We start from the raw sequence: 27,984 nt of genomic DNA, 5'->3' as shown, positions 1-27,984 counted from the left end.
AATGAATTATCTTCTGAACTTCAAGTTCAAATTGATATGTACGAGGATCTCAACGAGACAATAACGATGTATTCCATGTAACTACTTTTTACAACTTCTTAATTCCTCCCCCTAATATTGGAAAATTTGTCTCATTAAAATGACAATTAGTAAATCGTGCAGTAAATACATCACCCGTCAGGGTTTCAAGATATTTAATAATTAATGGAGAACCACCTTCAACATATATTCCTAAATCTCCTTTGAGAACCCACCTTAGTACGTTGTGGTGGAGCAATTGAAACATATACTTTTGGGATTGGTATCCTAAATCTCTTGTATTCTCATAGTTTATAAACATTATATAAACAAATTGTTATTAATAAAATAATTATTATTTTATGAGCATACACTCAATCCAATAAACTAAAGATCCTAAGTTATTTTTTCTAATTTAAACAAGTATGTAGAGACAAACAGATGGATCTTGTTTAAATAATATCCTAAACAATCTATAGTAGATGGATAAGGCTAGGACCTTATCCTGGTGACCCTACGGATACGGTCCGCTTTGTAGATGTTACAAGTGTTGTAAAGTGCTACAAATGATTTGATCCTAATCATTCATGTAGAGACATGTGCCCAGGGGTATCCTATACAAATGGTTTGTATAAGATCGGACCACGAAAGGGTTAGTCTCATTATATAACACTGTTGATAATAGAGACTTACATTTGACCAGGATGACCATAAGTGACATGACCTGAATCCTAAGTGAGTTGTGAATTTCTGCTCATGAAGGCGTTCTTTTGATTTGTATGGATGAGAGTAGCCAGATTACCAACTCAATAAGTGTACCATTTTTGGGATTCGTTTGATTGGGGAACTGAGAACACAGCTACACAAAACGTAATCACCCATTCCCTAATGTCGTGGTAAGTAGATAAATTGCTCTCTTAAGGACTGATTTCGGGGTTTGAACAATGTAACCACACCCTCTCTTGCCCCGAGAAGAACTTGGTCATAGTTGGACTATAACTTATTTTTCATTAGAAGAATCAGTGGTACTTAAGGAGTTAGATGTAACTACAGGGGCAAAATGGTAATTTTGGGCTAGTTGTACTTACGAGCAATTTGTGAAGGTCATCGCACTATAGACTGGTTATATCCAATGGACACAGAAATATATATGTAGTACGAAGAGTGCAGTTGTCGGTCTTTAATAGAGTCATCGATAGTTAATGGATGTTGAGTAATTTAATTAAAAAGTTCAATTAATTATCCAAGTACCATTGGAGCTTCAATCTACAGGCCCATAAGGTCCCTCCTGTAGTTCAACAGAGATTTAATTGAGAATTAATTTTTTTATTAATTTAAAGTATTCAAATTAATTGAGAGAATTAATTATATATGTGATATAATTAATTAAATTAATTATATATGTAATATAATTAATATAATGTATTTGATACATTATAGTATAAAGTATTTTGAGAGGAATTTGAATATGATTCAAATATTAATTATATGAATGAGATTCACATAATTAAATTTAATATAAATATGATTTATGTTGAGAGGAATTAAATATTTGAATATGGTTCAAATATTAATTATATAGATGAGATTCATATAATTAAATTTAATATAAATACGATTTATATTATATGTCATGCAATATTGAGAGAAAATACAAACTACAAGTTATATTATATTTGATACAATATAAAAACTATAGGTTATATGTTATATTTGATATATATATATATATATATATATATATATATATAAGTTAGTTATTATATTTATAAATTATTTAATTTAAATTTTGAATTAAATTAAATGAGAGAGTTATTAATAACTCCCTCCCTACTTTTCCTCTCCATCACCTGATGAGTTTGAGGGTTACGTGAGAGTAGTTCTCACAATTAGTTTATTTCCCTCTTCCAAGAAAATTATAGAGAAGAGTTCTCTATGTGAAATCTTCTTCTCTCCCTCTCATCCTCTTCTTCCCTCTTCCAAATCTAAGGCAGAGCCCACCACTCTTGCGTTTTCTCAATCCCAAGGAGTATACAAAAGGTTTCACTTGTGGTGGTGTCCTGATCAGAGAAGAGATCATGATCTAGATCGAGGGAAGCATGAAGATGTGTTTTTCAAGGATAATTTCATCTTTCCTATTTCTTCCCTCAAATGCATGTTGTAAATTTTAAATATAATGCATAATCTCTCTGACTTTTATTATGTAATTTCTAAACTCTGTGAAAACTAAAAATAGGATCGATCTCTGCTTCCGAACAAAAATCGTCACTGGTTTTCCTTCAATACTACACATCCAAAAATTCTCAAATGGAAAATATTTGGCTCATGGCCATAAGCTAATTGTAATGGTGGGTACTTATGATAGGCTACTGGCCTAATGCATACAAGTGACGTTGCATGCAAAATAACATGTCCCATAGAAGTTTAGCTCTCATAAGCAATGGTCTAACAATTAACTGCAAACGTTTTATGAATGATTCTGCTAAACCATTTTGTGTATGAACATGAGCTATAGGATGTTTAACGGTTATCTCAATTGACATACAATAGTTATAAAAAACTTGGGATATAAAATTACCAGCATTATCAAGACGAATGGTCTTAATTGTATAATCAGAAAATTATGCTCTTAACTTAATCATTTGAGCAAGTAATCTTGTAAATGCATGATTTTGACTTGATAATAAGAACATGTGTGAGCATTTGCTGGATGCGTCTATTAATACCAAAAAATATATCTAAATGGTCCACTTGGTGGATTAATAGGTCCACATATATCACCATGAATTCGTTCTAAAAATGCATGAGGTTCAATTCCCACTTTGGCTAGTGATGGCATAATTATTAATTTTCTTTGAGAGCAAGCATCACATGATAACTCATTAGATTGAAGAATCTTTTGGCTCTTTAATGGGTGTCTATTTGAATTCTCAATAATCTTTCTCATCATTATAGACCCTGGATGACTTAATTTGTCATGCCAAATAGCAAATATATCTGGATTCATGAACTTCAGGTTCATTGTTGCATATGTTTCAATTACTCGTATATGAATATAATATAATCTAGAAGATAAAACAGGTAACTCTTCCAGTATACGGTTTTTCATATGAAACATTATATATGATATATAGATACTCCATATTATCTACTTGTAAGTATTGTGTGCGTAGTTGCATTGTCTGCCAAACATATATCTTCTTCACTCATTTTTTAATCACCCAACATATGAAAATAATTCATATTTCTTCATCAAAAGAAAATAATTACAATAAGAAAACACTTGAGTATTCAAAATTTAACATTTACTAAGAGAAAAAAAAATATAAAAATGGATAAAAAAAACAACAACAACATTGAGTCTAGATATTTTCAAAATCAAAAGAAACAATTGATGTTCCATCAACTGTGTCGATCTTCTCTTTAGGAGATTCAAAGAAATCCGCCACATCCAAATTTGTCATATGAGATGGATCAAATATGTCATTATCATGGTATGCAAAATTTACTTCCACATTTTTCTCTTTTTTTCCTTTAGGGGGGTTTGATAGAAATTGACTAAGTGTTTTGACATACAACAGGTACATAACCGATGCCCGGTCATTCTACATTAGAAACATTTATTTTCAACACTTTTTGAACTCTTTTCTTGTGGAGCTTTTCCTTTGTGATCATCATTTTGTGTGGTTCTTTTAAATTTTGAATGATTAGAACGACCACCTCGAAAATAATAATTATTTCTTCTTCTGCCACGGTCACGACCTCGAGATTATTATTAAAATTCATAGCATTTACTTTAGGGAATGGTATCGTTTCGGTTAGTCGAGATTCTTGATTTTCATCAATAACTCATAATTTTGTTCGGCCACGAGAAGACATGAAATTCGTTCAGAATATTGTTTAAAACATTTCTCTCGATATTACTATTGCATGAGCATATTCGAGACATGAAATATAGAAAATATTTTCTCTAACATATCAACGTCAGTAATTTTCTCTCCGCATAATAACAATTTCGAAGTGATTTTAAATAATCCAAAGTTGTAATCACTTACTGATATGAAATCTTGTAGCCTCAAGTGCATCCACTCGTAACGAGCTCAAGGAAGAATAACTATTTTTTTATGATCATACCTCTCTTTCAAAAATTTTCACAAAATATGAGGATCTTTTATTGAAGATACTCCATTTTTAATCTCTCGTGAAGATGATAACGAAGGAAAATCATAACTTTTGTTTTGTCCTAACTAGATGTTGTATTTCATTCTTTAATTGTTTCCCCTAAGTTCATAGCATCTATGTGGATTTCAGCATCAAGGACCCATGACAAATAATTATTGTCATTAATATCAAGGGAAAAAAATTCTAATTTTGTGAGATTCATCATGGCAATACTATTATAAAATATTGTACTTATATTACAATTTTAATAGATATAAAGATGCAAAATAACATTAAATTTATTAACTATAATAAAGAGAGAGAAAAAGCCCGACCTACCTTCGGGGGAAACGATGGAAGCTCAAACTGATAATGTGTTGTAAAATTGAGGAGCACAACGGGAATACGGATACCAATAAAATATAATATTAAAATAAATATAATATAATATATAAAATAAATAATAACAAAATATGACATAAGAAATTTCTCAAGATTCTCCATTTTCTCCAAAATTCATGGATTTTGCCCAATATATGTATGTCCTTTAAAATTCACAAATGCTCGCTTATTTGTAGGGATTTTGTGAAGTAGAATGAGGTACATTTGGACACCAAGCATAGGTTGTTGTATGACATATGGCCAACACATGTGGTAAGGAATGAAGACACTTAGCTTTTGATACTAGGCTTGGGCATCTATCTAACACATTATAATACTTATAATATAAGGATATATTTTTATTTGTTTTTTACTTTTTGTTTTTGCAAATACCCATTTTTCCTCTAAATTTTATGCTTTGTTATAAACTCTTTACCGGTATTTTAAAAACTAAGTCAATTTTTTATAGTGAATGTCTCGTTTTGTAACCATTTTTTTCCTGAAATTTTAAGCCTATGAACGCTACTTTCACCTCCAAATTTCTTCCTTTGTTATCTACTTCTCACCAATGATTTAAAAAACCAAGTCAAATTTTGAGAAGTAAAAAAAGTAGCTTTCAAAAAGTTGTTTTTGTTTTTTAGATTTGGCTAAGAATTCAAGCATTATACTTAAAAAGATACAAATTATTGTAAGAAATGTATATGAAATAAGCTTAATTTTAAAAAACAAAATGGTTATCAAACGGGACCTAGAAAATTTGTTTTTGTTTTTTAAATTTGGCTAAAAATTAAACTCTTACCTTTAAAAAACATGCCAATTATTGTAAAAAAAATAGAGAGAAAATAGACTTAATTTATTTTTTAAAAAAAGTATGAAATGGTTACTAAAGGGAGCCTAAATAATTGATTTATTGCTATAAACAAATGGATGAACAATTATTGAAAATCGAGTCTAAATTGTAATAAATCGAAAAACAAGAACTATATATTATAGAAAGAGGAGGGAAGAGAGCAACAAGTGAGAGAATTACAGTAGTTCAATCTTAATGAGGAATGTACATCTACCATTGAAACATCAACACCATTGTTACTTCATTTAGTATAGAGAAGGAAAATAGAGCGTATACAGAACCTTGTATGAATATATTCAATACAAACTCCTTGATATGAACTCTCTTTCACACTCAGCCCAGAAGAGAGAATTACATCCTAAAATCCCATGAGTAAGCTATATCATTAGAGTGAAAACTCATGGGCTATAACAAAGCCCAAAGATTATGATAGCAAACACCTTATTTATATATATATATATATAAATAATTTAATGAATACGATATTCAAATATAAGAGGAATGATTCGTTTGGATTGAACGAATTTCAAATGTAATCTTAATAAAAGGTCTAAATTGATTCAAGTTTATAAAAATTTAAACGTTTAATTTGAACCAATTTTATGTTTTACATAATATTATTTTAACCAAATTTGAAGGAGGGTGTGTTAATTGATCCATTAAGAAACTTCAAAATTTTAATGGATACAATTATTAGTTAAGAGTTTAAATTGATAAGTTCGGAATTAAAAATTTCCCTAAAGTTCTAATTTCACCCTAAAACATAGCAAAATTCTTCAATCAAGTTTGTACTTGATGACAAGTTAAGAAGTGAAGGAGATGTATCATTTAAAACTATTGTTTTTTATTAGCTAATACTTTTTATTGTTTCACTTGATTTGGGTTTAATCCAACCCATTAAGACATTTATCTTGATTTGATAGCTAAGATCATAAATGTATGATCTATGATGCACTAATATTTGGAGCCAATTCATTATATTTTATTGGGTTTAAGCTCAACTTTTTTAAAATGTCACCTTCATTTTAAAATTAAATGTTGCTTTTAAGAATTAAAACAAAATCATAACTAGTACTTTTAATACAATTTTAAACCTGAGATATATTTATCAACCTACGATAAAATTTTATTTAAAAAAACAATTAGACAACTTATGAGAAGATTAACTAAACAAAGAATACATCAACATAACCTCATATGAAGTAATGTTAAAGTTCTAACGGTTAAGAACTAAATTATACAGTAATTAACCATTTATTGTGTTCATAGTTGGTCATTGTTAACTTGTTAATCTTAAGTGAATCGATGGTTTTCTACTTAATCTCTCTTAATTTCTTTTTATTTATGAATTATATTAGTTTTATTGTTCATAAATCTTCTTTAAGCTTCTTCACTCAGTTTTGAATTCCAACTCTTAACTTCTTTGATATGATTTTATCTCTCTCTTACTATTTTTCTTTTCTTTTCTAGATTTATCTTTTTCTCAAATTATCAACTAAAACTTCTCTTCGCTAAATTTTGACATAAAAAATGTTAATATCCTGACTTTTCAAACCTATTCCAATTACAAGTCAAGATGTTGGATAAATGAACAAATTTATAGTATAAGAAAATAATCAAATTGACAAATGCCACACCACAATGTCCTATCATATGGAATATATTTCATTCCAATTCCATTTTTCTACCTTGAAAATTGTAATATTGATTATTGTTTAAATAAATAAATAAATAAGACCTTCCATATTTATGGAAGTTTGTTAGAATGTGATGTCATTTTTGGGAGTTTCAAAAGGTAAAAGCTGGCTTAGTGGTGGAATTTTGTTAAGAGGATTTTATGCATGGCAAGAAATTGAAAGCATTAAAGAGGTGACCTAATAAGGACAAGGTTTATGATATAAACTTTATATAATCATAATAAAAATGATAATTATTTTAAATAAAATTCTTGAAAATATTTTTAAATATAACAAAATATCATTGTTTATCAATGATAGATATTGAGAGATATCTATCAGTATCATAGTATCGATCATTATTTATCACTGATAGATAATGATATTTTGTTATATTTATAAATAAATTGACTCATTTTCTTATATTTGAAAATCGTCTTAAAAAATGAAATAGGTTAATTTACACAAAATTCCCAAACTATGGGTTATGTTGTATCAATTTTACTTTGATTTTTCTTTTTCAAATAGTTCTTTTGAAGTTTTAAATTATTTTGAGAAATAATATATTTTTATGAAACTAAAAGATGTAAATTAGTGTGATATCTAATTGACAACTATATAGAAGAATAACATCGTCAATATCATTTATTTTATCGCGATATCGTTAAAATCATTCACATAATCAAACTTTGCACATCAATTATTATATCAATTTACGTGTAAATAATATTATATATGATGTCATATATGCTTTTATATTTTTGTACTCTATCTTCATGTTAATTTTCATCTTTTAATCGAAAAAAAAAACTCTTAAAGTGTATTTTTTGAAACAAAAATTTGAAATTCAGGAGTAAAGTTCAACTTTACAATGTTTAGATACATAATAAAATTTACTCTACAGTCTAGGAGTATTTTGTATTATTTAACCCATGAAAAATAATCCATCTTTTAAAACTACTTTTAACTTTAGATTCGAGGTTGATACTACAAGTACATGACATTTATCTCACTCAAATTTTTTTAATGTTTATATTTACATAATAGTATTTATTCTAGATCTGACTCCATTACTAAAATATGTTATCCTTATTTTATAAATTTTATATGATTTTAATCACACAATTTTAATCAATACAAAACATAGAAATAGTTTATGCGTGAACCTAGTCTAGCAAGTACACGTCCACATAGTCGTATGATCCATTTAAAAGCTTAGTTTATTTAAAAATTATGATCTTGTGATATTATACCGAACACACTTAGATATTAAATTAATACTTAGTTTGAGCTTAGAATACATTGCATACCTTATTAGTTTATAAGTTTCTCCCCAGCATGTGTGTCAGAGGTGTATAATGAAGTCATTTGGAATTAATAAGAGAGAATATATTGCAAAGGAAAGTTGTTTCCTTACGTTTTATTTAGAATAAGATGAATATAGATACAAAATACATATCAAAATAAATAAATAGGAAAGTATACGAATCATGAACGAAAATATATTTCCTAATACCTTCCCTCAAGTTGGAACATGGGATCACAAATGCTCAACTTATGAAGAAGATAAAGAAATTGTTGTTGCCCTAATGCCTTCGTAAAGATATCCGCAAGTTGCTAATTAGTAGAAACATGACATGTAGCAATGGTGTCATCTTGAACATCATCGTGAATATAGTGACAATCTACCTCAATATGCTTCTTTACAAGTTGACATTTGTGATCCCCATGGTCCAACTTGAGGAGAGTAAATATATTTCCATATATGATCGGTATATTTTTCCTATTTATTTATTTTATATATATTTATCTCATTCTAAATAAGAAGTTAAAGGAAACAAGTTTCCTTGGCAGATACGCACCTTAGACCATTTTCAACCGGCTCAGTATAAGTCATGTTGTCTTTAGGTAATCGATGTTCTACTTGATCTCAAGGCATGAGTCGAAAAGATTCTCTCTCTTTTTGGTATATGGCTTCGACTAAACTTGGGTTGAGTCCGACCTATGAACTCAACAATTAACTTGCAATAAAAAAATAAATAAATAAATAAGTGAAACCATTCCCAACGTCAAAATAGAGTTGACATTTAAATCAAATATTCACTTGTTAAGATAACAAAGACTATCATCCTTAAGAATATGCCTTTTACTAAAATCATATTTAAGAGTCGGATCCTAATCTAAAATCCTAACACATAACTCCATAGAAATTAATTCTTTTGTGGAAAAATATCAATTTGTGTACCTTTAAATTTTGAAATTTTATCATTTAAAATCCCGAGATAATAATTGAATCAATTATAAACTCAAACTTTCATAATTACACCATCTATCATGTTCATTTCGATAAATACCATATGAGACTTGTAATTTTATCAATTAAAATCCTAAACTTTCATTAGTGGATTAATTTGGAATCTCGATTAGAATCTCCTTAGAAAATCATTCGTACATTTTATCGTCTATTTTATTAATTCGACATATGAAGAACTTTACACGTGTAAGAATTGATCCATTGTCAATTTTCAATGATAATTTTAATAACGAATCTAAATTGATTCACATATAGGAGTTTAATTGAAACAATTATAAATTTCACATAATAATCTTCGAAATCTGAAAGAGAAGGTAAGTTAATACACTTACAAAAAAAATTAATGATTAAATTGACACAAAATTATTCATTTAGGGTTATAAATAATACAACCTCTAAAATTTAGAGATATAATTTGATATTTTCCCTAAACTTTTAATTATTTTAGTGTCTTAATTAACACGTGTACTAGAATCTTCATATAGCAACTTGCCTCCCCTTAATCTATTCCCTTCAAATTAGCAAAGAATGTGGGAATGAAAATAAAAGTAAAAAAAATAAAAACGCTAATAGCCGAATCTTTTCTTTTGGGCAATAATCTTTTACAATATGAGGATGGTACTACAATTGTTCCATGTCCATTAAAGTCTCCCAAGCATCAAATAGCCACATGCCCTTAATTTTTATTATTTAGATTAAACTCCTAATAATTTTTAATCAAAGTACAATACATTTATTAGTCGACTTATAATCATATTAATCCGTACTCAAAGTTCAATCCATAAAAATTTACTCTTGTCCTAAGATCTTATAGCAGTAATCTTAACATGTAATATGGTATATCTTTTATTAGTACAACTATGAAGTGAGGGAACAAGCTAAACTCATTTTGACGTAAAACATATTCATCTTCTTTGCAAAATTGTAACATCTCTAACATGATTATCTTGAAAAGTTCTCCATTCCTTCGCCATAAAACCTGCCCTCCGTTTTCTTTGAATAAATATTTTTTGGGTCAATTCCCTTGATCCCAATAAAGCCCATTTTTTTATTTTCCAAAGACCAAAGAAAAACAAGGACTAATTTGTAATATAATGATAAATAAATATTTATAAAGACATCTCCTTCACACTTCAATACCAAAATTTCCTTTCATATCTTCTACAACAACCTGCCAACAACCTGCCTTAAAAAGAACAAAGTGTATATAGCACAATTGATCTAAAAAGCGAGTAAAGTTCAATTGACTTAATAAATATAGTTTGACAAAGTATTAGAAGATTCCATTCTACTAAAGAAAACAACCTGCCTTAAAAGAGGGAAAACAACGAAAGTTGCAAGAAGGAAGAAGAAAGAACACAAACCTTATAGCTTCCTCCATTTCTGAACTCTTTTCTCTAGTAATGGCGGCCGAGATTCATAGCCTCCTTCAAACTCTATTCTTAGTTTCTTCATCTCTCTGTTTCTGTTTCACCATCAGAAACTCAATCCCAAATGGCTTCCTCAAATTCCTCTTAATCCTCCCCTTCTTCTTCCTCTTCCTCTACATTCCTCTCCAATTCCAAACCATCCATTTTCAAGGCCCCATTGGCTTCTTCATCGGTTGGCTTGGCAGTTTCAAGCTCCTCCTCTTTGCCTTCGGCAAAGGCCCTCTATCCTCCGCCGCCACCTCCTCCTCCCTCCCCCGCTTCCTCGCCGTCGGCTCCCTCCCAATCGAAATCCCCGACCACCAATCACCGCCAAACCACTCCAATCCCAAACTCGTTCTCCCTTTCAGCTACAGCGCGAAATTAGCGTTCCTAATCCTCACAAAGGTCGCCATCAATTTCAAAAATCACTTCCATCCAAACGCAGCTCTACTTTTTTACTGCCTCCTAATTTACTTCTTCCTCGAATTTCTCATCGGCAGTACCGCTGCCGTAGCCAAGGCAGTGCTCGGAGTCGAGTTATTACCCTATTTCAACGAGCCCTATCTCTCTGATTCGTTACAGGATTTTTGGGGGCGGCGATGGAATCTAATGACATCTAGAATCCTCCGCCTCACCGTTTACGATCCCTGCCGGAAGCTAACCATCGGCGTCATCGGAAGGAAACCGGCGACGATGTTGGCGGTGATGGCGACATTTGTAGTCTCCGGTCTTATGCACGAACTGATCTACTTCTACATAGGAAGATTGGCGCCGACTTGGGAGGTGACTTGCTTCTTTCTGGTACATGGAGTTTGTCTGGTGACGGAGATGGCGGTAAAGTTAGCTGCCGGTGGGAGGTTCCGGCCGCCGCAAGTTGTATCGATACCTTTAACGATCGGGTTTGTGATGGGAACGGGTTGTTGGCTTTTTTTCCCACAGTGTTTGAGGGCTAAAATGGACGTTAGAATGTTTGAAGAGTACGCGGCAATAGGCGCGTTTGTTAAGAGTATTACGGTCGATTTGATTACACCGTTCAAGTTCCTTTCACTGCAATACAAATAAAATTAGCTCAAATTATAAGTTTAGTCCAATAATGATCAAGGTGGGTGATCAAATCATCTATATTTTCTAATTACCTTTCAATATTTTTAAAGTTCTATAAGTTTGATATCGACATGAATGATTAATTGGTATTTTAACCATATCATTAAAAAAAATATGAAACCTAAAAAAAAAAGATAATAAATGTCCTTGATGTGCGATCTTAAATCGCAAATCGCTCAAAATATTTTAAAAAGTAGCAAACATGAAGAAGATTTTTCAAAATGGATTATGTTTTGATTTTTTTAACATTTTGAAACTGCCCTTTTTCTATCCTTCCTTTTCTGCCTACATATTATTTTAGCACTATTGGAGGAGGGATATAACATAAGGAAAAAGAACCATCGCCTTTTTTTTTTCAATGCAACATACATTAAACATTGCTCAGCTTTATACTAATTGCTACTTCATTAAATTGATTGTAACAACCACGTTCATCTCTGATTTTGGAAGGAATACTTATAATTGCATCTTCTACCCTTTAATCTTCTTTTCTTATTTTCCTGATCACAACTTATCTTTTTCCTTTTTCCTTTTTCTACAAGGCCATCGAGCGAGGAAATCAACAACCCACCAAGAAGAGGAGAGTCTAATAATTTCTTGTAACCAAATTATTTTGATTTGCTTCTTCTTCAATCATCGAATTTGGATTATGCAAAATTTTCTGATTTTCTGAAATTTATTAGTGACAAACAAAAAAAGACTAAATGTTGATGTCTATCATCGATGGACAGTGGTTGTGTCTATCGCTATCTATCAATGATAGACAACAATAGAAAACTATCATTGTTTATCCATGATAGACAGTGATAAAATTTCTTCACTCAAAATAGAAATCGGAAGAAGAAGAGTTGGAACGGAAATCAGTGATAGTGAGACGAAGGAAGAAATCGGAAGAAGAAAAGTTGGAACAGAAATCAGTGATAGTCAAACGAAGGAGACGAGTCACACATTTCTTTCAGCTCGGGTGCACGTGTTCGAGGCAAGTTGGGTTGAGTGGAAGAGTTGGAACGGAAGATTGTCGTCAGTGGGTGTTGGAAGTGTTGGCTTCAAGGGTGTTTTGAACCTTTTGCATGGCCTGAGGAAATTTTTTGTTATTTTTGTAAAGTTGGCCCATTTTGCCATAGATGAAACCAGTCCTATAAATAATAAACATTTTAATTCGTTGAAAAAGAAAAAAAAATGTTTATTTATCTGTTTAAATAGTTTTTATTAAATTTTTTCAAAAATATCGATATTTTTATCGATATTTTTATCGATAATTTTGTAAAATATGTTCAAATTATCACTAACAAATTTAATTCATTTGATATCATGTTTAATACGTTTTAGATTTTATAAAGTAACGAATAGGTTTCTTAACTTATTGATTGCCCTCTAAACTTTGAAAATATATCATAAATTGAGTGCTTTTCAAGGTTGATATCTAACCTACCCCTCTATTCGTAGGTCTTTAGAGCGTCTATAAACTTGGTGAGTTATTTGGTTTTTAAACTTTATTAATGCCTCATAAATTCGAGACATTTTAAATTGCATCTAATGCAGACTTTTTTCTTTTAAATGTCTAATATTAAATAATTATAAAAATATATCATAAATCCAAAACCTATTAATTATACAATTTATAATTTTAGAAATTTATTAGACATGACAATATGAGCAAAAATCATAAGATAAGACACTAGCCACTCTTTTAAAGGCCGATGAATTGATTTTTCTTTTTTTTTTTAACTTTTATCGTTGTTGTAAAATAATATATTTTTGAACGAATTTTTTTTTAATAAATAATGACAAAAATAGGGTTGGAGGGAAACAATTTCTAAAAATAGGTGTCTTGGGAAAGTATTGAAAAAACTAGTGAGTGGTACACGATTGCCATGTGGCATACTCGTGTACCCAATACACGAGTACCATTTAATCCAATCAGCTGACCACGTCAGCTGGCTGGTTGACTGGTCAAGCGAACTCGTGTATCCAGTACACAATTCACTTATAATTTTTTTTTAAAAGTTAATTGTTAAACTTAATTCCTTCATTATTGCTTATAATTGTTTTTTTAATTGTTAAACTTAATTATTAAACTTAATTCTTTCATTATTAAACTTAATTATATATTTAATCTACAATGAAAACATCTTGCACTTATATTAAAAAAAAATACCATGATATTAAAGAATATTTACAATTAGTTCTTTAATTTACAATTTGAAAATGATATGATGTGGGATTTAAAAACGACCCCCTGGCCCTTACTCCTTATGGGGGTTGTCTTCGTGTCCCTCTAAATTAGGTTCACCCCATTGTCGCTGTCGTCTACGACGAATACGTCTTCGATCGGTGTCAGCAACATTGAGTCGTTTTGTTTGTTGAATAATACCTTCTACGTTGACCAATGTTTGCTGACACATTGAACCCAATTCTAGTAAGTTGTTCTACACTGAATATTGTTGAACATCGTCGATAAAATTATTCTGTACAATAAAAAAAATATTAAATAATATTCATATCATATATATGGAAAATGTCTGATTTTAAATCTCTTACCATGCAGTAATAGTAAGCGTCGTCAGGTAAGATAAATCGTCTCGTGATCGAATTATACCAGTAAAAGTAGTTGTTTGATACAGCTGGCCCATTTATTAATTCTTCCTGTGCACAATGATCACATCGTCCATTCCAGTAGGATAAATATTCCTCATGGATTCGACGCTAGTCTTGATCGTGCTTACCTCTTAAATTGATCTGGTGTAGTGCTAGGAGTGTATAGGACAAAGAAGGTATCGCTTGTCGCATACCAAACTATCTCAGCACACGATCTGGATGATGCCACTCTACTATATGGAAGCATATAAGAGAGTTAACAGTCAACCAGATATGTTCACCATCACGACAATAATCAGGTAAGGATGACCAAATCTATGTGTATGGTGTTCAAATAACCTGACAAAAAAAATAATAAGTATACATATAAAATGTTTTAAATATTCATTTATATACATATCTACTACCTGATTGTGCGTCAGCATGTCGAATATTTTTCTGTACATGAGCAACATATTTGCTAACTGTTCAGAGGCAGCTAATACACCACTCCATCTAAAATTATAAAAAATACAATTAATTTATATTCTTATATAAAATGGTGACGAAATAAATATATAAATAAAATAATACCTGACACTAGGTGGACGATGATCTGGGACCTGTAGTTGGACTTGTGGTACTATAATTGGAAATCGATTATAAGCTCATACTTGTAATAGTATCAATGGCCCTGCTATTTCCAACACTTGCATTGGAAGCCCGAAAGAAAAAATTCTCTGTACAACCATGCAAGACATGCACTACCCCACGAGTATGTACCAGCGTGCTCGAAATCAGACAATAATGGGAGGAACATGAGATGCACCAGAGTATTTGACTTATCGGCAAATAAAAATCCTCCAATAAGCTATAAATTGTATGCTCGTGCGTACCTACGTACGCTGATGTCGTCGGCATTGGGAGGTAATTCGGGAAACTGGGACGCCAACCAAGGGATACTCAATCTTGAACCCTTCAGATCCTCTGTTAGAACGCCTAAGAGCTCTTCACAAACGTTCTTCCAGTCATATTGTAGTGAGCCTGTCAGTGGTTTCCCGTCCACTCGTAACCCAAATTGTACGGCAACATCCTGCAGCGTAATCGTACATTCCCTACATGGCAGGTGAAATGTGTGGGTCTCTGGTCTCCAGCGCTCAACTAGAGCAGTAATAATGTGCCAATCAAGCTGGATGAAACCAATCTATGTAACTCCAAGAAAACCTGCCTCCTGAACATATGAAATAATACGGTAATCAAACGGGAAAGAAAAACCAATCTGTTCGTGTTCCTGGATTGTAATGAATAACAACACTCAGCCAATACGGAAGCTTTGAATATGATTTCTCCCAATCGCCAAACACAGCAATTAATGCTTTTCTCTTGGCTTGCCATACCCGCCTATAATTGACATTATAGCCATATTGTTTTTTAATGGCTTCTTGAAGTAGGGCCACAGGTACTCCAAGATAAGATTTAACCAAATTTTGAATTTTGATACTCATGAAATTTGAATCTAGTTGTGAATGATCCTGTGTCAATTCTGAAAACAAACATGAGTGTTCTCCTTAAAGTTTTTGATTTCGAACATCCCATGAGTTTTGCGCCAACATGTCCGTAGCCTCCAAGCACAGTCGTCACTCCATGATTTATATTTAACATATCAAAGATCCTGATTTAATTCCATTACAACAATTTCGTAGTGTTCTGTCACACAATATTTTTTTACAGCAAGCTGTAAATCTTCTTTGGTATTAAACAACATTCCTTTTTGTATAAACTACAATTATCTACTCCTACATTCCTTTCTTCCAAAGTAGACCCTAGTTCACAAGTTGAATTTGTCATTTCCCAGTCTATTTGGGTGAACATTTCCGACGATACCAACTCAAGATCATGTTCACCATTACTGTCGTTTCCAAATAATTCATCAATTTTAACGTCAATGTCACTATCTCCATCATTTCCAGGTTCAAGAATTATTAAATCTTCAGGACGCATCGACATATTTATTATGTTTTTTTTAACTATTATAGTTGACAAAAAAATATGTTAATATGTCAACCCAAAAAAGTCCAATTTCTAAATTGAACATATAAGATCTAAATATTATACATTTAAATCAGACCAAATCTAAGATTTATAAATTATATATTTAAATCAGCACAAACAAATAACACAAATATACATATACATATAAGATCAGCCCAACAAATACATATAAGAATTCTAAGTTTAAATCAATCTAAACAAATAAAAAAATATAAGATCAGCCCAAAAACATACATAAACTAAATCATATATAAATCATACATAAACTAAATCATACATAAACTATACATAAACTAAATCATACATAGCTATACATAAACTAAGTTTAAAATAAACTCAGCCCAAAAACATGCAAAAACATATATATAAATTCAGATCAGCCCAACTAGAGAAAGAAATATACCACAGAAACAAGCAAAAATCGACAGCTAAAAAGGTATGAAAATCGAGTAACACGACCACTACAATGGAGGATTCAGTGAGGATCAAATGGAGGACTGAAAATCGAGCAAAATCAAAATTTTGGAAGATTTGAGTGAAATAGAGGCCTCGGTGAGGAAAATCAACGAGATTTTGGAAAGTCAAAAGCAAAATAGAAGAAGAAATCGAAAGCAAAAATCGGTGAGAGGAAGAAATCGTTGGTTTCAGTGAGGAAGAAGAAGTGGCGGTCTCGGAGAGGAAGAAGAAGGGGTCGTTTCAGTGAGGAAGAAGAAGGGGCGGGTGGAGTTTTTAATGCGAGGAAGTCATGTACCCGGTACACGACTTAGGGTAATCGTGTACCCGGTACACGATTTCCTCAATCAAACTTGCATGACTGCCAACTCGTGTACCCCGTACACGATTAAGGTGTAATCGTGTATCCGGTACACGATTTAAATACCTATTTTTGGGAATACTTTCTTCCAACCTTATTTTAGTCATTATTTATTAAAAAAATATTATTTAAAAAAAATCCTATTGAACACATACTTTATTTAGAAAATCAAATTTATGATTTAAAGTTTATTTAAAAGTATTTGAGTGGATAGATTTGTATCATCATGGATTCATGAGGATGGGTTGGCATTGGCTTTTTCTCCGGAAATGAATTCGAAAAGGATAGCCGTTTTTTCTTTTTAGAATTTTAATATTTTGTTTATAAAATTAAGACGGTGGTTTTTTTTAAGTACTTAAGTCGGTGGATGTACGTGTTGAAAAATTATTGCCATGAATTTACTTTGGAGTTTTTCTTTCTTTAGTTTAAAAATACTTGAAAGGTTTATTTTTCTTGTGATGGGAGGTGGGAAAATCAAATTTCTCGTTAATACAAAATTTATGTCATTTAATTTAGGTTAAATTATAAAAAATACTCATGAATTTTATTTTTTGTATCAAAAATATTTTTGAAGTTTCAAAAGTTTCAAAAATATCTTAAAATTTAAAAAGAAAAATTCAAAAAATACAATTGTCATTAGTTTTGGATGAAAACCTTTAAAGGTTTGTTTCAAAATTATCTTGAACTTTCAAAACGTTTCAAAAATATCCTTAACTTAATAAAAGTTCAAAAATATCTCCACCATTAGTATTTGAACAAAAACCGTTAATTTCTCGTGAGAAAAATGACTTTAATTTTTTTTAAAAAAATACTTCTACTGATAAATTTGTTTGAAGTTTTTTTTTTTAAAAAAAAGTTTGAAAAGAACCCATTTTAAAATAAATAATATAGATATCCTCGTTTTTTTTTTCTTATAACTACCCTCATATTTCTTTTAAGTTTTCAATTCTTAGCTTATACTAATTTTCTCAACAACCAAAATAAAAACCAAAATTTTAAGGAAAATTCTTATAAATAGAAAAAAAACTAAAAATATTTACACTTTATAGCAAAAAGTTCCAAAAGTATTTGTAAATATTTGTAAATATTTTTTTATATTTAAAAGGCCCCCAAATTTTAAGTTAAAACATAAAATACCATAAAATTTCACAAAAATCCAAAATCAAAATCTCCTCTTGAAACATTCCAAAATGATAAATAGTCAAATAAAAAAAGTATCAACCTAAATCATGTTGGTTCTTAGGAATTCAATATTTATTTTAGTTCTTAGATAGGTTATCGAGCAAAAGAAGTCGCCGGGAAGTTATAGATGCAATTCTGGCTTAAATGGAGTAGTTAGCAAGCAACAGGAAGCAAAATGATGAAATCAAGCAAGGGGAGGCATAGTGTTGCGTAAGTGCTACGATACTTTTGTCCCACGCCATTCATAGAGATAATCTGCTAGGCAAGCGTTACAATTCTGCCCTGCGTCGCTAAATCACTCTCCATTTGATATACGTGCATGAAGAGGCACTCCTTCCAATTGGCTCTCCAAGGCGCTTCGTGAGGGGCCTTTAGCATTGCAACGTTTTGGTATGTTTTGGTTGTTGAGAAAATTGGTGTAAGCTAAGAATTGAAAAATTAAAACAAATACGAGAATACCTATATGTACGATAAATAGTCAAATACTTTTTTTATTTGACTATTTATCGTTTTGGTATGTTTTAAGAGGAGATTTTGATTTTGAGATTTTGTGAAATTTTGTGATATTTTATGCTTTAACTCAAAATTTTATTTTTATTTTGGTTGTTAAGAACATTGGTGTAAGCTAAGAATTGGAAAAAATTAAGAGAAATATGAGAACACCTATATGAAAAAACTGAGGATATGTATATAATCTATTTTAAAATTGGTTTTTTCGAACTTAAGAAAGCTTCAAACAAATTGATCAATAGGATCATTTTTTTAATTTTTTTTTATTTTTCATGAAGAATTTGATAAAACATACAAGCATACAACGGAAGCAATCATAATCAATAAGCATTTTAATTACATTTAATTTGAGTTCTACCATGCAAAATAATTTTTGTAACAAAGAGGGTTTCAAAATTGTTACCTTTGAAGAATTTCTTTGAATCCAAGTTGTTCTCCACGAATTCTAAGCTTCAAATCCACAGTGAACCATCAAGAAATCTTCTCTACTATTCTCAATATTGGATTTGAGTGGTGGAACTCAAGATTGAAGTGAATTTAGTAGAGAAATGAAGAGGGTTTGAGCATAAACTAATTTCTGCAGCAAAATTGATGCTCATCCAACATTCTCTTCTCCTCAAATCAAAATTGAGGTGTTTTATGCATCTGATACATGCAGTTCATCAGCTTTAATGTTGATAAACACCTCAATTTGACCTTGGAAGTGGTCTAGGTTTTGCATAGAGAAGAAAACACTTCAAAATCTTGGAGATTTCCACTACAACATTTAAGAATCAATTTCAAATTATAACTAATTCAATTAAAATTAAAATTGAATTAATAATCAATTTCCAAAATTGAATTTTATTAATTTAAAATTGATTTAATTTAAATAATTAATTAGATATCAAAAATTAAATTAATTCAACACCTAATTTATACATGAATCTTATTCATGTAATTAATATTTAAATCAATATTTAAATTTTTTGAACTCTCTAATTTTGTTTAATTTCGATAAATTAAACGTTTAATTATATCAAATATAATTATTCAAACCCTAATTTGAAATTAAAATATTCAAATTCAAACACTAATTTGTAATTTGAACACTTCAAATTGAAACCTAAATTCAATTTGAACATTTCAAATTAAAATTCAATTTGAACCCTTCAAACTGAAAACTTAATTTTGATTTTAAACAATTCAAAATATATGAGCTAGTAGAAGGACCTTATGGACTTACAGATCATGAGCTCCAACGATTTGAGATTAATTGGCTAAACTCTTTAGACTGAATTAATCAATATTCGTTAACTACTGGGACACACCACTATAGTTTGATAGTTGCACTCAAGTGATCCACAGGGAAAGGTTGTTTAATCTTTTCCTTAACCAAGCTTAACTATAAAAGCTATAAAACATGGTTTTTTTTTTTATTAAAGCAAGAAACATATGAAAAATCAAGAGGCAAAGGATAAATGTAAACAAGTTTAGAACAATCTTGCTTCTAATTCAAGTTAGACGTTCAATGTAATTCCTATCATCGAATTCTATAAATTTATCACAATCGGATTAAGCTCGACACTACTTACTTAATTCGATTAAGCTAGCTTCTATGAATGCGGACAACTAGCAATAACCTAGTCAATAGAGCGTCCTAATTATTAACTAAGGTTGGATAGGCCTAACCCTAATCAATCTACATGCTCCCACCACTATTGGATTCGATAGCGGCCATATAGAAGAGAAAACACGCACATTAAGTTCAAGGATTCAATTGCCCTGATTAATTGTCAAGATAGCTTACTTAATTAACCAAAATTTCTTCAAATCTAGTAATTAGTGCATTCTAGGATAGTCATCAAATACACAATTTATAATGCCTCTTGTAGATCTTGACTAGACATTCTATCGAACACATTAAAAGCAACGCATTCAATCATGATTGTGACAAAACCAAGTATCTAGGCTAAACATATTCAAGATATAGATCATTCAACATGCTTTAAGAATTAAAAACAAATTTTAGAATGCTCAAATCAGATTTCAAACGATAAGACAAATAGAAAACTCAAAAGAATTACAAGAACTCTTGAAATAGAAACATGATTCGATTACTTCACAAATCCATAGACAAATTCATGAAGAATTACAAATTGTTGCTTACAATCTAAAAACAAATCAAAATCTAACCTAAGTGGGAAACAAAATTACCATAGAGACGAAATGATCTAGAGAGAAATTCCAGCCTTCATCGGAATTGTACTTCCTCTTCTTCAAAAATGAAAGAAAAAGTATTTATACTCGCAGGGTAGCATCACAACGCTGAGACTAGCGTTGCAACGCTAAATCAAAAAAAGGCCAAGAAGCATTGAGCTTGAGGCATGACACTGCCCTTGACACTGAGTTGTGTGAGGCACACGCGCGTAGACAATCGCGTTAAAATTTGGAGTGTTGCAATGTTTAGGGAGCGTTGCAACGCTAGCCTATTTTGTAGCAAAAGTATGCCTTCTGTCTTCGAGCATTGCTCGACGTTTCTCTTAGGGTCGTGACGTTGGGTCTTAATGGCATTTTGGTAATTTCTCTGATTCTCTTCAACTTTGTTGACTTTCTTGGTAATTTTTTATCCTTTTTGGCCCAATTTCTCGGAATGACTCCTAATCGCCCCCGGGACTGTTTTACCTAAAAAAATGAGCATTAAAAGCAAATAATCAACACAATTTTAAGGGAACTAATATAGAAAATATATATCTTTTAAAGACCTAACATCCACTTACAACCGATGGATTTTACCCTTTTTGGTTGATCTACAAGATCTCAAACTGAATTGATACATTGACTTAATTTCAAGGTCATGGCTTTAATACATTGGTTTTTATCCACATCTTCCATTGCTTGTTTGAACGTCAATGGATATTCTAAGCCATCATCAAGTATGACGACCTGAGTTTCAGTTAAACTCATGTACCGGTGAAGCTGTTGCACAACCCTCCTACTACGTCGAGGCATTCTCAACTCTTGAGAAAGATGTGAAGTACTAGTTTCATCAACAAATCTTGTTGATGTGCCTGATCGATCAACTCTTGTTGATTTATTTGTAGTTTCTCTGGTCATCTCACTTAATACTAGCCAATTACGAGGTTGATGATTTTTAATGTGATCTTCCTCTAGGAATGTTGCATTTTTCGATAAAAATATTTTATCTTCCTGAGGATCATAAAAGAAATCACCTTTTGTCTCTTTAGGATAGCCTACAAATAAGCATACCTTTGAACGACATTCTAGTTTCTTTGGATTCTACACTGATGCGTTATTTTATGCGGTGATTTTATAAAATGAATTTCGGTGATGGAAATGCATTGTGCAACAAGTTTTCTCAGCAGAATTCAAGTATAAATCCTACTGAGTTTTCTGGTAAGTCCAGGGTCAAACTCAAGGATTAAGGAAAACGGTATGCGGTGATAATTTTTAAGAAGACTTTGCGGTAACCAATAAATCAAAGAGTTGTTTTTGGGTTGTTGTATGCGGTAATAAAAGTATGTGGCGGATTTGAGAAAAAGATTGATTATGCGGTAGATACACTGAGTATGCGAAGGAACGGGTTGAGAAGGTCTTTAGCTAGCGTTTCCCGAGAATGCGTTCAACTATGCGATCATGCTATACTCATGTGACAACAAATCATTTTTCAATGCAAATGCGGTAATTCCTAATTCTAGGACGCATGTGATGAATGCGAAATGTCCATAGAGTTTATTCCTAAGTCTCTACTTTTTACCTATGCGATGATGCAAGATGCATACAAAGACAAAGTGATAGCATACAATCATAACCTATTTCTAGGATGCATGCGATGCGTTAATAGCAAACAGTGCTTATTTCTAAGCTCCCATCTCTTGATTATGCGTTCTAATCCGACTCTCCTGAGCCTAGATTCTAACCTGACATTTCCAAGCCTAGTAACTATCCTTAGACTACCCTCCCGAGTATCTCTAATGGACGAATGATGCATACATAATACAAGATAATCGCATAGAATGAAGATCCCCAGTTATGCTAGCTAAATGCTTCTAAACCCATTCAACAGAGAGTGAACAGATATAAAGAAGTAGATTCCATTTCTATAAATAAGTTCAAGTACAAAATGACAATGGAAGATAAAGATAGAGAGCCTGGTAGCAATCCCTTACTTCTCAAGGCTTTTACACTATTAACTCTATTTTGTTCAAAAGATATTCATGCTTTCGCAGGACCACCTCTCTCTGATCTTGATGCTTCTGGCACTCTTCCAAGTTTATCGGAATGATCCCTTGGTACAATCTCACTTCTCTTGCTTCCGCCTTCTAAAATAAAAGAAAAACCAAGAACAAGGCTACTTCTAACTATGGAGAAAATTATCTACTGTCGAACTGTCTAATTGTCTAACTAGCCGAACAGCCGAACTGCTGAACTCCTTCACTGAAGGTTGTCTTCGGTATTTATAGAGCTTCTGGGTGAAAGGATTCTTCTCTCTTATGGTTGCATGGATGGGATGGTATTAATTCTCTATCTGATGCGTCGAATATTTGTCACCAAAAAGTTGAGTGTACTTGCTACAGTAGTTCGTTAGCGGCTCGTCAACTTAATTCAAAATCAACCGTCATCAGCTTTCTATCTCATCGTTATTTATTATGCTTTTCACCCTGATGCACCCACCAAGTTGTGCCGGCTCTATGCGTCAATCTTCTCGAGTAGATATTTGCGAGCACAAATCATCGCATAGCCTTGCGGTGACGCAATATTTTGATGCGGCCTTACGTTAACACAATTTCTTGATGCGCTCGGTCGTTGATTTCATGTGATCGCATTTTTCGCCTTGTGTCAATGCATATTCTGCACAAAAGTACATAAGTTAACTGTTTTAATGCGATTGACGCATACAACCGTAATATTGTGAACTTAATGCTTTTGGATGAAATCTTGTATATTTTTATCAACGCAAACCTGCATTGTTTAATAACTTACCGTAATATTGTGAACTTAATGCTTTTGGATGAAATCTTGTATATTTTTATCAACGCAAATCTGCATTGTTTAATAACTTATCACTGTAATAACGTGCATTTCTACCCGTTATCATACCCCTAAATTTAAACAATGCTTGTCCTCAAGCATAAGCTAAAGATTTCCTTTAGAAGTCTACCGCAATCTCTTTTCCTAGATTTCTCAAGGATGCCTTATTCAAATCTTATACACCAAAATATCCTTAATTTTTATCCAGGTCTCTTCTTAAACTATTTCTAAATTTTAAGGACCGCAAGTTTAACCTTCAAAAAGACTTTACTAGATTCCAGGACATCGCATGATTTATTTCAAAAACTTTTTCACTAGGGTGTTAAATGATTTTTTTATCCTTGCGTATTTTAGACATTATTATTATTATTTTATCTCTAACCTTATGCTGATCCAAGTGCCTCGCCTTCGTTTTGGCTTTCTCCCACGTGTGTTATGTGGATATCTAACTACGAGCAAGGCGCTCTTTCTCAGACTAAACTCATGCCCATTTGGCAGCGAAGTTGCGGTCATTTATTTATGCGTTGATCACGATTCCTACCTTCGTTTTGGCTTACCCCCACATGTGTCATGCGGACATCCAACTACGAGTAGGATCCAACCGCAACATTATGATATATTTTTTTTAAGACTAAAAATAGCAAGGTCGAAAAAAGAATACCGCACCCCCAAATTTAAAATGCAACAATGTCCTCATTACCAATAGATTGAAAGAAGTCATGCGATGTTCTTAGGAAGTTTGGTAAAGGATCAATTTGAAAGAAAACTAGCAGACCACTAACTTTTAGAAATATTTCATGTGACTGTCCTAAAATTAAGTTGACTCTAGTGTACATGAAAAAATAGAAGCATGTGCTTCATCATTGAAATCATAATTGGCAAAAAGAAATTATGTGGTGACTTACTAAATTTATCAATGTTAAATGATTGTGGTAACCAAAGAGGATGCGGTGATAAAATTTTCAAAATTAAAATGCGATGCGATAACGAAATTTGGAATAAAGTCAAGGGAAGATACAACCCCCAAATTTGCGTTGTCACCCGCATTATTTGTTGACGTATCCTACTTTGCGGCTATCTCCTTTCTTTGGATTGCGGTGATGGAATAAAGTAGTTGCGTCTCCATATAGCGCATCCGCAATCGTGTACCTCGATCGTTGCAAGAAAAACATTGAAAGGGTCAAATAATCATAAAAAAAAAAAAACAGAGTTTAACAAAATGGTTTACCGCAATCGTTCAGCACGATCTTTTTTTTTTTTTTAAAGAAGTATAAAGACAAAGATATGATAGCAATTAAAAGACAATAAAAATTCATGAAGCATTGATATGAAACAAAAAGGATATTCAAAAGAATTGCGTCCCTAATGAGGTTGAGTCGCATAGTAACTCAGGGACTGCTTATTTCAAGCTAGGCTTTTCACGTCCACGGTGGCTTTTTCTTCTTTTCTCGATCTTCCAGAATCTTGACTGCCTTAATCCAGAGCCTTTCCCCGTTAATGTTCATCACAATCTCCCCCTTGCGCACATTAATTTGAGCGCGACCGGTTGAGAGGAATGGTCATCCCAATATGATTGACACATCTGCTTTATAATCCAAAATGATGAAGTCTGCCGGCAAGATGAATTTATCAATTGAGATTGCGGTATCTTTCAACTCTTCCTCAGGATGGATTTGGGATTTGTCCGCAAGTAAGAGAGTCTCCATCGTGGGCATGAGGTTGCCCATATTCAATCGTTTGAAGATTGATAGCGGCATTATGTTTATACTCGCCCCAAGATCGCATAGTGCTTGGCCACTATAGACCCCTCCAATGGAGCATGGTATCATGAAGATTCCTGGGTCGCACATTTTTTATGGGATCATTGCATTTTGCGTTATTGCCACTGTCGTGATCTTTTCCTCATCATTCTGTTTCTTTTTCAATCTTTGCGGAAATAGTGGTAGCTGGACTTTTTCTATCTCATGATCTAGAGGCTTGAGGGTGGACGCGACTTCAAGTTCCATCTGCTCGGGCCCTTCTGAATTACACGTCAACGGGTTCTCGGTTGTTACCGCATTCAAGTTGGTCGTGATGGGTTCCTCCTCTACTTCCGCAGTCGTTTTCTCACTTAATAAGGAAATTTCTAAGAATTGTTCCTTCCCCATATCCCCAGCATTGCGAGGAGCTCAGTTGAGCTCGGCAAAGCTCCTTGCGGTCTATTTTTAAGTTCGCCCGTAATCTGTCCTAGCTGAATTTCGAGGTTTCGGATGGATGTTGCTTGATTCTGAGGCACTGATTCGTTTTTCTCAATGTATTGCTTCAGCAAGCTTTCTAAGGACGAAGATTGCGATGTCTGCGAACTACTGGCTTGGTTGTGCGTTGGACCGTTGGTTCACGGGAAAAATTCGGGTGGCCCTTCTTTATGCGCAACTGGTTGAAAGCTTTGTTGTTGACTTTTCCATGCGAAATTGGAATGGTTTCTCCACCCGGGGTTGTACGTGTCGGAATAAGTATTATTCTTTATGAAGCATACTGACTCTGGATTTCCTGGGCATTCTTCCATTAGATGCGCGTCTCTGCAGATGACACAACTTGCGGACGTTTGAGCAATTGCGTTGACCTGCCCTTTGTTCATTTCCGTGCTGTTAATTTTGATACAATGCTGTTAATTGTGATGCCTTGTATCAAACTTATCATCGCGGTCATTTGGTTCTGAAGGGATGCGATGGTCTTGTTGTTTGTGTCATTGTTTCCAATTCTTAATCTTTGATCGCTTTCTCTCTAGTCCTTGTGACTTTTTGAAATGTGATCAAGGATATTCTTGACCTCCTCATACGTTTTGTACAGTAGACCTCCAGCTACTGCCGCATTGGCAGTGGTCTGCGAAGCAAGGTTCAGTCATTGGTAAAAGATCTCCATCTGTAAGCAGTCTGGTAAGCCGTTATGTAGGCAGTCTCTTACCAGGCTCTTAAACCTCACCCAAGCATCGTTGAGTGATTCGTCAGTTTCTTGTTCAAAATTGGTTATTAATTTTCTTCTCCTAGCATTCTCAATTGGTGGGAAATATTTCTTCATAAACTTCACTAACACTTATTCTCAAGAAGTAATCTCCCCCGGTTCGAGAGAATATGCCCATTTTCATGCCTGATCACACAGAGAAAATGGAAACAAAGTTAGTTGAACTTCTTCGATCGAGATATTCGGGAATACAAAAGTGTTATAGATTTCTATGAAGCTCCAGAGGTGGGTGTGCGGGTCCTCGCCACGCCTTCCTCCGAACACCCAATAGTCTGGATCATCTGCAGCATCACCGGTTTCATTTCGAATCGAGATCCATCAAGAGCAGGCCTCATGATTCCTGGGGAGAAATCTTAGAGGTTGGGCGATGCATAGTCCTGAATGGGCCTATTGTATCATTTGCCAGTAGGATTGGATTCGTCATGACATTGTTTTCATTTGGTGCTCCGTTTCCAGGCTACTCCACATGTTGTCTTTATCTGGTGGTTGTTGTTGGCGGCTATCTCTCAGTCTTCGTCGAAACGTCCTTTCAATCTCTAGGTCGTAATTTGCCAGAGATTGAGGGCTGCAAAGAAATCAGAAAAATTACTGTTAACACACTGAATTGCCGAAGTCCCAGGCAATGGCGCCAAAAACTTGATGCGTTATTTTATGCGGTGATTTTATGAAATGAATTGCGGTGATGGAAATGCGTTGTGCAACAAGTTTTCTCAGGTGAATCCAAGTATAAATCCTACTGAGTTTCCTGGTAAGTCCAGGGTCGAACTCAGGAACTAAGGAAAACGGTATGCGATGATAATTTTTAAGAAGACTTTGTGGTAACCAATAAATCAAAGAGTTGTTTTTGGGTTGTTGTATGCGGTAATAAAAGTATGCGGCGGATTTGAGAAAAAGATTGATTATGC

General features: G+C 32.6%; 1 non-coding gene and 1 pseudogene across 2 annotated transcripts; both read left to right on the top strand.

The window, feature by feature from the left end:
• The first annotated feature begins 10,449 nt into the window (after positions 1-10,449).
• On the top strand, positions 10,450-11,900 carry LOC120089854 (acyl-CoA--sterol O-acyltransferase 1 pseudogene; annotated as a pseudogene). Its single transcript, XR_016524305.1, has one exon. The product of XR_016524305.1 is annotated as an acyl-CoA--sterol O-acyltransferase 1 pseudogene (transcript).
• A 15,096-nt stretch (positions 11,901-26,996) lies between these two features.
• LOC150032683 (small nucleolar RNA R71) lies at positions 26,997-27,103 on the top strand. The gene has a single exon (XR_016524938.1). It is a non-coding gene; the product is annotated as a small nucleolar RNA R71 (small nucleolar RNA).
• Positions 27,104-27,984: the final 881 nt, after the last annotated feature.

Source organism: Benincasa hispida, chromosome 11 (genome assembly GCF_027475165.1).
Source record: "Benincasa hispida cultivar pf3 chromosome 11, pf3_genome.v1.1, whole genome shotgun sequence".
NCBI lineage: Eukaryota > Viridiplantae > Streptophyta > Magnoliopsida > Cucurbitales > Cucurbitaceae > Benincasa > Benincasa hispida.
Note: the sequence above shows the minus strand (reverse complement) of the source record. Positions and strands in the feature narration are given on the sequence as shown.